This window comes from Mya arenaria, chromosome 13 (genome assembly GCF_026914265.1).
Source record: "Mya arenaria isolate MELC-2E11 chromosome 13, ASM2691426v1".
Lineage (NCBI taxonomy): Eukaryota > Metazoa > Mollusca > Bivalvia > Myida > Myidae > Mya > Mya arenaria.
The window spans coordinates 36,354,944-36,370,107 of NC_069134.1; the positions used below are offsets into that span (position 1 = coordinate 36,354,944).

A 15,164-nucleotide genomic window follows, 5' to 3' on the forward strand; every position below is an offset into this window, starting at 1 on the left:
GACCATAGCGCCCTATGACAGTTCGTTGCGTAGACCTAGCCCTAGGTGATAGTATATATAAATTTCCTAGGATTTTAGGCAGGCTATGCAAGATAGGGACATGGAAAAGGCTCCCATTTTCAATTTGTCTAATATTCATTACATGTTATGGTGCAGAAACTTTAAAACGAGCAAGGGGACCATAGCGACCTATGTCAGCTTGTATCTTAGACCTAGTCCTAGGTGCTAGTATTAATGAATTACCTAGGATTTTAGGCAGATTGTGCGAGATAGAGACATGGAAAAGGCTCCCAATGCCTATTTTTACCTCATATTCATTACAGGTTATGGTGCTGAAACCTTAAAACGAGCCAGGGGACCACAGCGACGGATGTCAGCTCGTTGCTTAGACCTAATCCAATATGTTAGTACATATGAATTACACAGGATTTTAGGCAGGCTATGCGAGATTGGGACATGGAAAAGGCTCACAATGCCTATTTTACCTCATACTCATTAAAGATTATGGTGCAGAAACCTTGAAACAGACAAGGAGACCATAGCGACCTATGTCAGCGTGTATCTTAGACCTAGTCCTAGGTGATAATGCATTTAAATTAAAATGTACCTAGGATTTTAGGCAGGCTATGCGAGATGGGGTTATGGAAAAAGGGTCCCAATGCTCATTTGCTTCATATTCATTACATGTTATGATGCAGAAAACTTAAAACAAGAAACGGGACCAAAGCGACCTATGTCATTGTTTAGCAGAAACCTAATCTTAGATATGAATAACCTAGGATTTTAGGCAGGGTATGTGGGATGGTGACGCGGAAAAGGCTCCCAATGTCTATTTGACTCATATTCATTATATGCTATGGTGCAGAAACCTTAAAACGAGAAACGGGACCATATCGACCTATTTCACCTTATAGACGAGACCTAGTCGTAGGTGATAGAAGATATGAGTAACCTATTATTTTAGGCAGACTATGCGTGATAGGGACATGGAAAAGGCTCCATATTCCTATTTGCGGCAGAGTTATTAACTGGTAATGGCGAGGAAAAATTAAAACGATCAAGGGTACCATATCGACCTGTGCCATAATGTAGTCGAGACCTAGTCCTAGGACATAGTGCATATGAATAACCTAGGATATTAGGCATGCTATGCGAGTTGGGGACTAGGAAAATGCTCCCAATGGCTTTTGACCTATATTCATTACATATTATGGTGCAGAAAACTTAAAACAAACGAGAAACGGGACCAAAGCGACCTATGTCATCGTTTAGCCGAAACCTAGTCTTAGGTGATATAACAGGATTTTAGGCCGGCTATGTGTGATGGGGACATGGAAAAGGCTCCCAATGTCTATTTAACACATATTCGTTACATGTTATGGTTCAGAAACCTTAAAACGACAAACGGGACCATAGCAACCTATGTCACCTTATAGACGAGATCTTGTCCTATGTGATACTTCATATGAATAACCTCGTATTGTAGGCATGCTATGCGAGATAGAGACATGGGAAATGCTCCCAATGCCTATTTGCCACATATTCATTACAAGTTATGTGCGGAAACATTACAACGAGCAAGTGGACCATAACGACCTATGTCAGCGTGTAGCTAAGACCTAGTCCTAGGCAGGCTATGCAGGAAAGGGACATGGAAAGGCTACCAATGTCTATTTCCCTCATAATCTGGCATTGCGCGGAAACCTTAAAACGAGTAAGGGGACATAGTGACTTACGTTACTAAGTATACTTGACCTTTCCCAGATAATGGTTTATGTGAATATATAGGCAGGTTATGCGGGATAGGGAAATGAAAATGACTCCCAATTCCTATTTACCCAATATACAACTAAAACGGTGCGAAACCCTTAACACGAGCAAGCGCACGAAGGGACCTATGGCACTTTGTAGCCCAGTCCTCGCTTTAAGTGATAACATCGCTGAATTACCAAGAATTTTAGGCAGGCTTCGAGGGAAAGGGGCATGAAATAAGCTCCAAATGCCTTCATTGCATTAATAACAAACAGCGAAACATGAACACGAACACATATACCATAGCGTCCCAAATCGCGACCTGGCCATACACGGTGAGTGAACATATGAATATCATAGGAATTTATGCAGGCTATGCGGGATAGGGACATGAAATTGCTCCTAATGGATATTTAGTTATGTATTTATATTCTGGCAGGTTATGGTGCGGAAACCTTACAACACTCAAAGAGATCATAGCGACCTTAGTCACTGTGTAGCCGAGACTTTACCCCAGATGATTCCATATGTGAATTAGTTAGGATTTAAGGCAGATTTTGCGGGAAAGGGGCATTTAAAAGAATCCCAAGTACTATTTAGCCAATATACAACTTTTATGGTGCGATAACATTACAATGAGTAGTAACCTATGACACTTTGTAGCCAATATTTGGCTTGAAGTGATGGTATATGGATCAACCTAGGCAACTTATGCTAGGCTAGATAGGGACATGAAAACTACTTCCAATGCCTACCTGGCATTACTAACATGTTATGGTGCGGAAACCTTTAAACGAGAAAGGAGACCATAGCGACCTATGTCACCGTTTAGCCGAGACCTGGCCATACTCGGTGTTGAAACATGAAAATATCCTATGCTATGCGGGATAGGGACATAAAATATGCCCATTATGCATATTAGTAATTTACCCGATATTCTTGCAGCGTTATTGTTTGTTATTGTGTGGAAACATTAAAACGTGCACTGCGACAATATGGACATATGTCACTGTTCAGCCGAGACCTTGCACCAAATGATGGCTATATTTGAATAACCTAGGATTTTAGGCAAGTTATGCAGGATAGGACATGATAAGACTCCCAATACCTAATATCCAATATACAACTGTTATGGTGCGATAACCTTAAAACAAGCAAGCGAACCATAGGGACCATTGCCACTGTATAGCCGAGACTGGTTTAAGTTTATGGCATATGTGAATCACTTAGGATTGTAGGGTGATAATGCGGGATAGGGACATGAAATAAGCTTCCAACACCTACCTGACCCACATACTTACCCTTTATGTTGCGGAATCCTTACAACGAACAAGGGTACCATATCGACCAATATCACAGTGTAACTGAGACCTGGCCCTTGGTGAGGCCTTATGTGAATAACTTCGGATTTTCGAAAGACTATTCGAGATAGGGACATACATTTGGTTCTTAATGCGTGTTTAATGTGTGTATATAAGTGTGCCTGTCATAGGCAATTAAATAAATAAATAGGTCCAGCTTTTATTTGTATTTAGAGTTACTACGGTGTTAACACCTAATTGTGTGATGGCCGTAAACGACAGTGCACTTTAGTATTTACTTAAGAAATGAATTGCAGGGTTCGAACTCCACACACTTTGACAAGCCCAATTGCGTTCATACCCCGATAATGATATCAAGCTCGCAATTAATTCCTTATATTTACACCAATAGTTCATTATTTCATTCAAGAATCGTTAAAAAAAATACTTCATTTCATTTAAGAAATCTTTTCAGTAATGCTTCCTTACACATTCTGTATGTGAATCACTTAGGATTTAGGGTGATAATGCGGGATAGGGACATGAAATAAGCTTCCAACACCTACCTGACCCACATACTTACCCTTTATGTTGCGGAATCCTTACAATGACCAAGGGTACCATATCGACCAATATCACAGTGTAACTGAGACCTGGCTCTTGGTGAGGCCTTATGTGAATAACTTTTTCGAAAGGCTATTCGAGATAGGGACATACATTTGGTTCTTAATGCGTGTTTAATGTGTGTATATAAGTGTGCCTGTCATAGGCAATTAAATAAATAAATAGGTCCAGCTTTTATTTGTATTTAGGGTTATTACGATGTCTACACCTTATTGTGTGATGGCCGTAAACAACAGTGGACTTTAGTATTTACTTAAGGAATGAATTGCTGGGTTGATGTCATTATCGGGGTATGAACGCAATTGGGCTGGTCAAAGTGTGTGAAGCCCTAAACTGTGGACTCTGCTGTATAATTAACATAAATACACTGTCATATCGATCATAACATTGACATAACACCTTTGGGTGTGCACCGTCTTCCATGGAATCCCAAAGTATGTTGTTAAACTTATAAAGCCAAAAGGGGGTTGAGGCCTAGGGTACCCTAATAAGATTTGCTATTGCAGTAAGGGGCGGTCCACGATTTGATATTTCCTAGGGATCACAACTTAGTCTTGATCCGTCTACCCCTTGAAGCATAGAATATGCGGCATAAATAAATAAGGAGATTTGAGGGTTCTTACGCTATAATATCGCTATGTCTAAATTCAGTCTTGAACTGTGCACTTTGGTGTAATATTTGTTTATTTATATGGACATAAAACATTAATTTTATGGCGTCACATTGGGAATGTGACGTCTTCCATGTTAGCCGAAAATATGTTAACACCTAAACAAATGCGCGGCTAAAATAATTCTAAAACTGTGCATTTTGTAATACATACACATGACAGAGGCTTGGAACTATCCCGGAATACGGTGAAGATGTTTGCCGTTACATAATGTCGTATCCCGGAGAGCAATGCTGATTTGTGATAAATGCATATTTATATACTTGATGTATGCTTATTAATGACAGGCTTTGATAAATTACCGCTTCAAATGGCCACATTCAGGAAAGGATACTAACACATTCATAAGTTTACAAAATGTTACCATATTTTTAAATATAATTCATTCAAGAAATATATTGTATATATGTAGCATACGTTTATAGACCTAAACATAAAGATAATGCTACTTATCTTTATCTAAAAGTAAATATTGGATACTCAACAACACTGCTAAACGAAAAGCCCTCTTTTCCCCTGTAAGTAATCACTGTTTTCTCTCCTGCACCTCTTATACCATCCAAAATGTTACCCCTGTGTACCCTCCGTTAATACGGATGTTCGGTAGCAGTCAATCGTTTAGTCATCATTCGATTGTTCATCGTAAGATGCGAATCGGGGATCCCAAATTTCTATCTATAAGGCATTGAAGGTAAATTTCGGCAATATCTGTCTCTAAAAAATATAAAGCTATTGTTTTTGTTAAACAGGTACTATGTTACGACTGTTTCTTATATAGGGCCAATTTAAATTCGAAACTGTGCTAGAAACACCCTACATTTCAAATCTGAAGCTAAGCTTTAAAGCTGTACTCTCACAGATTGAACGTTTTGACAACTTTTTTTTTGTCTTGGAACGAGAATATTTTTGCGTAAATATCTGCAAACCAATGGTAAAAGACTGCTGACTAAAGATCAGATCGCAGCTTTACATATTTCCGTCCCAAAATTTATGTTTTATGCCTTTTTCTTAAACCGTTAGTAACGGTTTAAGCCATAAAACATTAAATTTGGAATGGAAATATCAAGATCTGCGATCTGATTTTTTGTCAGCAGTCTTTAATCACTGGTAAGCAGATATTTACGCAATATTTTCCAATTCCAAGACAATTTTTAAAAAAAAAAAATGGCAAAACGGTAAATCTGTGAGAGGGCAGCTTTAAAGCTGTACTCTCACAGATTGAACGTTTTGACAACTTTTTTTTGTCTTGGAACGAGAATATTTTTGCGTAAATATCTGCAAACCAATGGTAAAAGACTGCTGACTAAAGATCAGATCGCAGCTTTACATATTTCCGTCCCAAAATTTATGTTTTATGCCTTTTTCTTAAACCGTTAGTAACGGTTTAAGCCATAAAACATTAAATTTGGAATGGAAATATCAAGATCTGCGATCTGATTTTTTGTCAGCAGTCTTTAATCACTGGGCAGATATTTACGCAATATTTCCAATTCCAAGACAATTTTTTAAAAAAAAAAATGGCAAAACGGTAAATCTGTGAGAGGGCAGCTTTAAACCTGATGTCTGCAACCCGGTGTTAATCAATCTCCAACGCAGTGTTCTCAATAATTTACATTTCATTTACCAAAATAACGTTTTTTTCTATTGACACGGGATTTTCATGTTGTGTGCTCAAACACCTTAGCGATGTATATTCATGTGTTCGTTCATTATGCTCAGACCAGAGTTTCCCCAGATCAATGGCCTATGTGAGGTTGAAGTGATTCCAAATTCCTACCACTCTGGCAATATTCATGTTAATTGAACATAAACTCGTGAATGCCTCGAACATGAGCCATCACAGCATATTGAGGCAAAAGGCAATGCTCACATGTTAATGTGCTCAAACCAGACTTTTCCGAATACAATGGTATATTTGAGGTTGAAGAGATTCCAAATGCCGACCACTCTAGCATAGTGGCAAAAGCCATGATAATTTTAAGCAAACGTATCAATGCCTAGAACATGAGCCATGAAAGAGTATTATTAGTATCTATAGTTCACATTTTAGGCCCTGAACCTAGTTATCATTACACTTTTTCTAAGGACCTCTTAGTCGAATAATCGGGTCAGTCCGTCCCAAATATGGCTTTTGCAGCAGCAAAGTTCAATTTTCGAGCTCTATTATCGGCTATTCAGTACAACAGCTCCTGCGAAATAAATTGATCATAAAGTAGGCCTCGTGGCCTAGTTCATCCCTACACTTATCGTTATGTCCCCTAGGTAAAATTTTTGGGTCAGTTTGTCCCTATCCCGCATAGCCTGCCTAAAATCCTAGGGTATTCACATGTGCCATCACCTAGGGCCAGGTCTCGGCTACACAGTGACATAGGTCCCTATGGTCCCCTTGCTCGTTTCTGCGAGAACGAGCCTTACATGTATGGTAGGGGTCAGTAGGGCTGATATTGCCCATAAACGCACAATGTTGGGCTAAGGACGGGGCCAGACTAAAATCCTCGTAGTATTAACAGTTTCCCCGAATGTATCACACCGCCAGGTAACCCTTGGATACAGTGCCATTGGTCCCCTTGCTCGTTTTTAAGGCATCCGCACCATAACAGTGTCTGAATATGGGCCAAATTGGCACGGGGGGTCGAGTTCATGTCCCTATCCCGCATAGCCTGCCTAAAATCCTAGGGTATTCACATGTGCCATCACCTAGGGCCAGGTCTCGGCTACACAGTGACATAGGTCCCTATGGTCCCCTTGCTCGTTTCTGCGAGAACGAGCCTTACATGTATGGTAGGGGTCAGTAGGGCTGATATTGCCCATATACGCACAATGTTGGGCTAAGGACGGGGCCAGACTAAAATCCTCGTAGTATTAACAGTTTCCCCGAATGTATCACACCGCCAGGTAACCCTTGGATACAGTGCCATTGGTCCCCTTGCTCGTTTTTAAGCATCCGCACAAAAAATCAATACATACACATGTATAACAAACATAAATTTTGAATGATAAACCTTTAACTTCTGACTAAATTTATTTAATCAATTTATGAAAACTATTATCAGTCAAAATTGATGTTTGTTATACATGTATATGTATTGATTTTGAAAAGAGTGTCAATTTAAGTAAATCTTATGGTCATACATTTACATCATGCGCATTGACTTCGATGACACTAGTGGTCAGTTAGTGATAACAAGTAATCCGATTAGCTACATCGTTAATATATCAATATTGAATACCATAACATTATGGTTAACGAAGCTATCTGAGACCTTGCTTTTTGTTGGTCGGATTCCTTAATTTAAGTGACACTCTTATTCAAAATCAATACATACACATGTATAACAAACATCAATTTGACAGTTAAACTACTTACTGAATAATGCATTTATGGAAAATCTTAAATACTGATAACAAGATTGTAACCGAGTATCTTATAACGGAAAGCGCAAAAAGTATTAAATGATTGGTGAGTGCTAAACGATTTACTGTGGTCTACCATAGTGTCATAAGTAGAAATCATGTTTTATGCTCATTTCTTTCAAATAAAACTCGCTATCCTTCATTAGAGCCATTTTTTGTGCATTAATTTATCGTTTTTTTTTTTAATATTAAAATAATATTATTAAATGTTGTAAATCTTAAATTGGAGTAAGAGTACATCTTTAAATATCTTGAAAGGGAGATATCAGCTCCTACGTATACCTAGCTTGAATAAGCGAACTCAATAATTCATGCGAATATCAGGAACAAAGGAAATGTTTACCATATAGCCAGGGCTTAGTGTTAGACGATTATTACTCAATACAGAATTACTGGGCGTTACAACAGCCTTGCGTTAAGCCCTCGATATGATCTAGTGGTGAGGATCGAAATGCACTCGTTCACACGGAAATTAACACAAGGGTAACCTCGTTTGATGATACGACTCGGGAGGGTTTCGACCTAAAGTGAATTACTTTGCTATTATATCATAACCACATCAAATACCATTTTAGTTTCCTTACTAAAAACAACAACAACATTTCAATGCCACATGCTCATTCTTCCCGTGACGGTTTTGCTTATACATGTATTTCAACAGAACTTTAAAGGGACTTGACACCAGATGGTCCGATAATCAACAAATACAGAGTTTTCTTAAAACAAGCCTGGAGTTATCAATACTAGCTAGTATGAGACCGATAATACATCATTTTAAATACTTAAAAGAAAATTTCGTCGCAGTCTCAGCTGAGTTTATCCGTTAAAAATAGCGCATAATGGCTTCCCAGTTAACAGTGTGTATGTATATTAAACATGTCACGCATGTGAGAGTCATGTGATTAGTTCAGATACATATACGGACGCTATTTTTAAATTTACTGGAGTTTACGTGATAGACAAACCCAGTAAATTGCGATTTGGAAATATACGCAGAAACTGTGGAAGATAAATGTGTCGTTAGCGATGTGATACAGCAGAAAATAAGAATCTATGCGTTGAACACAACGATATTAATTTTATGTAAGTGTTTCACAATTTTCTTTTTTTCTTGCAATGGTATCATCTGGTGTCTAGTCCATTTGATACATCAACACTTACACTTCCAGTACATCGTCGGATAACCCCGATACACTAATTCGCTATGCTTCGTTATTTATGAAGTGTACCGGAAGAAATACCGAGATTGCCGACGACGATCCTAGTATTGATTTGGAAACTATTTTTCTACCGTGTCTGTAATGGTTGCGTTGAATCAGCGCACATGTACTTAATTCTAAGCACATTTAGTTAATATTAAGAAGATTTCTTTAAGTGGCCCTCGTATTTAAAATTAATACATACACATGTATAACAAAAATAAATTTTGAGTGATATTACTAAAATACACGGTTACAATCTTGTTATCAGTAATTAATATTTTCCATAAATGCATTATATGGAAAATATTAATTACTGATAACAAGATTGTAACCGTGTATTCAATCGCCCAAACCGCACAAATATTAAATGACTGGTGGGTCCTAAAAGATTTACAGTCATTAAATATCGTGTCATAACATAGAAATGCTGTGTTTTCTGCACCTTCCTTTCAAATTCAACACAGTATTTATAGATATAAATATTTATTCTTAATTTTTGGTAAATTAAAACAATTGAATTTATTGTGGTTCTAGGAAGTCTGTGTCAAATGAGAAGAAGATTGTGTTATATTTCAAAGTCTATAATATTATCTGTTTTGTTGAAAAACCTTCATATATAATTACACCTCGCAATGGCATATGCGATGTTATGGCGAGAGTTTAAACCCGTCCATATGGCAGAACATAAAATGTCTTTTTTTTTCAAAAGCCTACAGGCACATGTAGGCAGATCAATAGTTCTACCTGATTCTTGCCCTCATTCCAGATATATTTAACATTTGTCGTTGTGACAATGAGTCATGAAATACACCTGAATGTCCCAATTTTAAGTTTATACCGGCGAAGCACTTGAGGAGAATAAGCACATCATAAGCAAACGATAATACCCCCCCCCCCAGCAGCCACCCCGATGAGCTACTCCTCAAATGTTAAATCCTGGAGCAACAGTGCGCTAGATTTATCATTATCAAACCTATGATGGATGAGTATGCTTATAAATATCTGCATGGTAATTCTGGGTTTAAACGTCAAATTGTGAGTTTTACGCAAACCACCCTTTAATCAATAGTAGAAATGCGCTCACTAGTATTTTAATAAATAAAATCAGGCATTCAAAACCCACTATGTAAAGGTTTTGGCCGTGCATGGGTGTAAAAAGGTCGACGTCTGATTTAAAATACCATAAAATATCATCTACATTTAATGATATAGCATTTTTCAAAAAGGGCGTCTTGCTAACTTTTCCCCACTCCTATAAATATGATGTTTATACGCTGCAATGGTTTTGCACTTATTAATTTCTTAGATTTAATCCGTAGAGTGCTGAGGGGTGTTTAATGTGGTGGCTATGATGGAATTGAAAACTATAATCAGAAGAAAACTTTAGTCGGTAATTTCGATCCATTTAATATTATAAGCACGTTTTTCTTGGTTTGACGTATTGCAAAGTATGGCATTTCACGTCGGATTTCAGTTGAAATATAAATAATACAACTTTATGTTTAAGGTAGTCTTGGCCTCAATTTCTCGAAACATCTTAAGATCCTTATATCAGACTAAAGATAAGCTCGCTATTTTTGTTTCTCAATATTTTGCATAATATTTACTTCTTTAAGCGTTTTAATACTTAAGATAGGAATTATCTTCATGATAATCACAATAAACCAATTTTCGTTCATCTAAATTCCATTTAAGTATGTATTTTGGCTAATCGAAATAAGCTACTTAAGACTGTTAAGCTTAAGAAGTTACGAGAAATAGGCCGATCATTTACTTGACTTATAAGAAACCCTTTCAAATGATATAACAATTTAATTGCCTGACCAAGAATTAACGTTTTAACATAATTGTGAAAGCACAGTCATTTGAAGTTCATTAGCCAGTGGTCTTACTTTTCTGGAAAAATCTTTCGCGAAAAGGGGTCGTTTTCGATACTAAATCGATACTTCTTTATTTAATTCAACTGTTTTCTACAATGGCCAATGTGATTTCTGGTTACACTTTATAATCTTTACAATAGCCAATGGAATTTCTGGTTACACTTTATAATCTTTACAATGGCCAATGGGATTTCTGGTTTCACTTTACAATCTTTACAATGACCAATGAGATTTCTAGTTTCACTTTACAATCTTTACAATGGCCAATGAGATTTCTAGTTTCATTTTACAATGACCAATGCAAATTTTAAATACATTCAGTTCATATCTGATCATTTCACAGAAATACAAGGTAAATTCAGACATCATACAGTCGAAAAATAGGCTTGAACGTCTTATGACAGTTTGTGATCCCCCCTAAACATTTTTGCTATTTTTAGTATAAAAAGGTGCATTATGGTATGATACGTATATATACAATAATTCAAATGTTTAAATTCTTCCACAATTGGATCTCCTCGGCCATTATCTACGAAAACAACCTCGGAGGTATAGGGACGGTTTACAATGTTCGAAATCGGTACACTTTAACTACGCTGCAATAGATCACGTAGTGATTTTAATTCAGCGGTTAAACTTAATGACTTAACTCTAGGGAATATTAATTATGTTTGCAATAATACACTTCACTGGTAATCAATTTAAACTTAATCTACGAATACATGCTAAAACACTACATTTAATTAATAGTATAATTCAAAATTTTACGAACTTCTTCTACTGCTGAACCGGCATACATCCGAGGTTGTTTTCGTATAAAATGGCCAAGGAGCTCCGAATTACTTCATGACATGAAAGGTTCCCTTGGACACAAAGAAAGTTATTGAGAATGTACCGATATTTCTCTTACCACTAGAAAGTAAACCAGGATACGGCATTAAATATATATGCGACAAAGATTGAAGAAATATGCGGTAAATAATATGTGTGCAAATCATTAAATACACAGTACACACATATAGCATCATGAAACACGAATTAAAACAATACAGTAAACAATTATCAATACACAGTCGAACACCGTTGGCTCGAACTCGCTTGACTCGAACTAGATGCCATGTACCGATTTCTCTATACTGAAGGTAGGCATTCCCGCTTGGCTCGAGTTTTCTGAGGCTGGTGGTATTTTCGCCGAATCCTGGGAGTTCGAGCCAACGGTGCTCGACTGTAGAGTAGTAATATTAACATATACGTTACACACATGAACTATTTGAATATAATTATGACAAATACCACCTATACACAATATCAAATATTGAAACGGATGATTGATTGTAAATTTCACTAAAATAGTCAATAGTTGTGTTCGATATTAAAATTTTAAAGAATTTTAAAGATTAAAACGTTTGATTTTGAAATTTCATTTCCTTAAAAGGATCCTTTGGAATTTAACTTTTTCTTCCCAAAAAACCCTCTAAATTCGTTTTAAAAATGTATAGAGTAGCTTTAAGGTACTCATATTCAGTACATTTATCAAACAGTGAGAACAATAAAGACACATAAACTCTAATTATTTCTAACGTTCTTTTGTGGTTTTGCGGTGAAATTGAAACTTTCAAGGATTTTAATGTGCATGTTCATCAGTGCATGTTCCCGCGACAGACTGGTTCGCGTAATTACATGATAAACTACATCAAACAGACCGTTTAGTTCGTATTTCAAATAGCGACAGTATTCTTTAATATTATATCCAGAAGAATCAAACGTAAGATATGAATAACGCATCTGTCAGGTGATAAGAACATTTTCGATTTCATTTCAGATCCTAGCAATGATACTAGCGGTTAAGGGGCGGGGCGTGCACCCTCCTTTATTTGTTCCAAGTGAACATTTTTATGTCATAATCGGGGAACAAATATGAAAAGAATGCACCAGAATGCACCTTCTAGACTTGAACTCACCCCTACCGCATTTAATCCATTTGGGTAGGTATGTGTATCGCGGGGGGGGGGGGGGGTCGTGTTAACTGTCGCGCCCCTGTAATCGCGCCCACTCTAACCCCAAATCCTGGAGCCGTCCCTGCAATATACAGTTTAGTAAACTTAATTGTTCACTTTGATTGAATGATATTTAACAACTTGAACTTAAATTATGATAGTCAGAATCGTTTAAGCTAGAAATAATTAGCTATCATAACTTCAAATTTGTATTTATAATTACGTATAGAGAAATTTCTTGTCAAATAATTAGCTTATTACAAAGTCAATTTAAAGAGTATTGAACTAAAAATAGACATAGTAAATGTACTTAATGACCAATGTTAGTTTCGTCATATAATACTGACTTGTGAAGGATGTTTTTAAACAACTTTGTTTAGGCTTAAATGCAACCGGTGTCACTCCTACCAAAAACAAAGTGTAAACTTGTGCACTTAAACACGGAAATAAAAGCAAGAAGCATTTAAATGTCAGTGAATCATAGCAAACATCTTGAGTGAGGAATTTAAATTTGTAGTAAGTACCACTGTGCTATTGAGTAGAAAAGTGCGCAGCAATAATTTCTACTCGAGCGATCAATAAGAAATACGTTCATTTGAATAAATTATACTCAGATGTTAAGCGGTTTGTATATATTGGATGAGATGCTATGATATTTTTGCGGTCATCTTTTATACTATACGCTTGCGGCTTTTACAAAGCAAAAAGATGTAAAGGACGGACCCATTTTGAACTGGATGACTTTAGCCATTCCCTAGTGTTAAAGCTGCACTATCACAGATTTACCGTTTTTACAACTTTTTTTATTTTTTGTCTTGGAATGAGCATATTTTTGCGTAAATATCTGCAAACCCGTGATAAAAGACTGCTGACAAAATTTAAGATCGCAACTTTTCATACTTCAGTTCGAAACCTAATGTTTTATGGCTTAAAGCGTTACTATCGGTTTACGGAAAATGCATAAAACACCAATTTTAGAACTTAAATAGAAGAAATATGTGTTTTTGTCAGCAATCTTATATGAATGGTTTACATGCATTTTCGTATAAATTGGCTCGTTCCAAGACAAACATAAAATAATAAAGGTTGTCAAAACGTTCAATCTGTGAGAGTGCAGCTTTAAAGCGATGTATCCATTACTTTGGTATCGAACTGATCTTGAAAAGAAAATGAGAAAATTATTATTTATAGTTCGTTTAAGCAATTAGGCAGTGTTGAATTTTGAGGAAAACGTTTTACGTTAAACAATTATGGTTTTACATTAAAGGAAATAGTCAGGCAAACCACTTGTTAAAGATGCACTCTTACTCCCAAATAAGATTTACCACAATTAATACAATTATTTTTATATACTAAAAAGATAAATAAATGTCGAAAACAATGGTTCTTATGAAGGATAATGAGTTAAATGTGCAGAAAACACGATATTTCTACCTTATGAGACGATAGTAGATCACAGTAAATATTTTAACACTCACCAATCAATTTTAGCGCTTTCCGTTATTAAATTCACGATTACAATCTTGTTATCAGTAGTTAATATGTTTTATAAATACATTGTTTAGTAAGTAGTTTAAGGTTAATCATTAAAAATTTATGTTTGTTATACATGTGTATGTATTATTTTTGAATGAGAGTGTCACTTTAAGAAAATAAGGTTTCAGTTGCTTATTCTTACCGTAAGTTATCAACATTATCATTTGAAATCTAAGTGTACGGTTAACCACTGAATGAAAATTGAATGGATACGTACTTGAACATTTACTGGCGAGAAAGCTGCTTTAATACAAAATGTAACATTTCTTCAATGTAATAATGACATTCAAACTAGAGAGTGCATTTCTTATTAAGCTGTTACTCATTCATCATACAAAACGATAAACTGCAGACCGAGTCTTTATAGGATATTTTGAATGTTTTATCGTTTATTGTGCATTCCAGTGTTCTGAATAATACGCGCGACCGTTGTTCAAATAGCGTGTGTCTCTTTCTATATAATTAATACAATTGTACATAGACACAATCAATATTGTGAACGGAACTATTTACAAATACGGTGTAAGGGACAGTTCTGTAAACAAACTCAACATTCAACTGACATTTCTATTTCAATTCCATTCGAATCAATGATATTAAGCGTACATGGTCGGCTTTTTCGTAATTATTTTTTCGGATATTATTGAACGATTTTGGTTTAAAAAAAGATAATTTTTCAAAGTGTCATAAAGAGGATCTATTTTATTTCATACAATTTCAAGTAAGTATTGAAATTAATTGACTTAAATATCAGTGATTAAAGGTCAATTTATGTGTTGCGTATTGG

The 15,164-nt window shown here is 36.1% G+C and overlaps 1 protein-coding gene across 4 annotated transcripts in view; it reads left to right on the forward strand.

Moving 5' to 3' along the window:
* Positions 1–13,220: 13,220 nt before the first annotated feature.
* Positions 13,221–15,164, forward strand: part of LOC128213707 (protein patched homolog 2-like) — a 40,266-nt gene continuing 38,322 nt past the window's right edge. For 3 of the 4 annotated variants that reach the window (XM_052919728.1, XM_052919729.1, XM_052919724.1), the window contains exon 1: positions 14,695–15,098. The gene's annotated coding sequence lies outside the window, so the exon portion shown is untranslated. Of the gene's footprint in view, positions 13,358–14,694; positions 15,099–15,164 lie in introns of those variants that run through there. The other variant, XM_052919726.1, reaches the window with a different exon arrangement.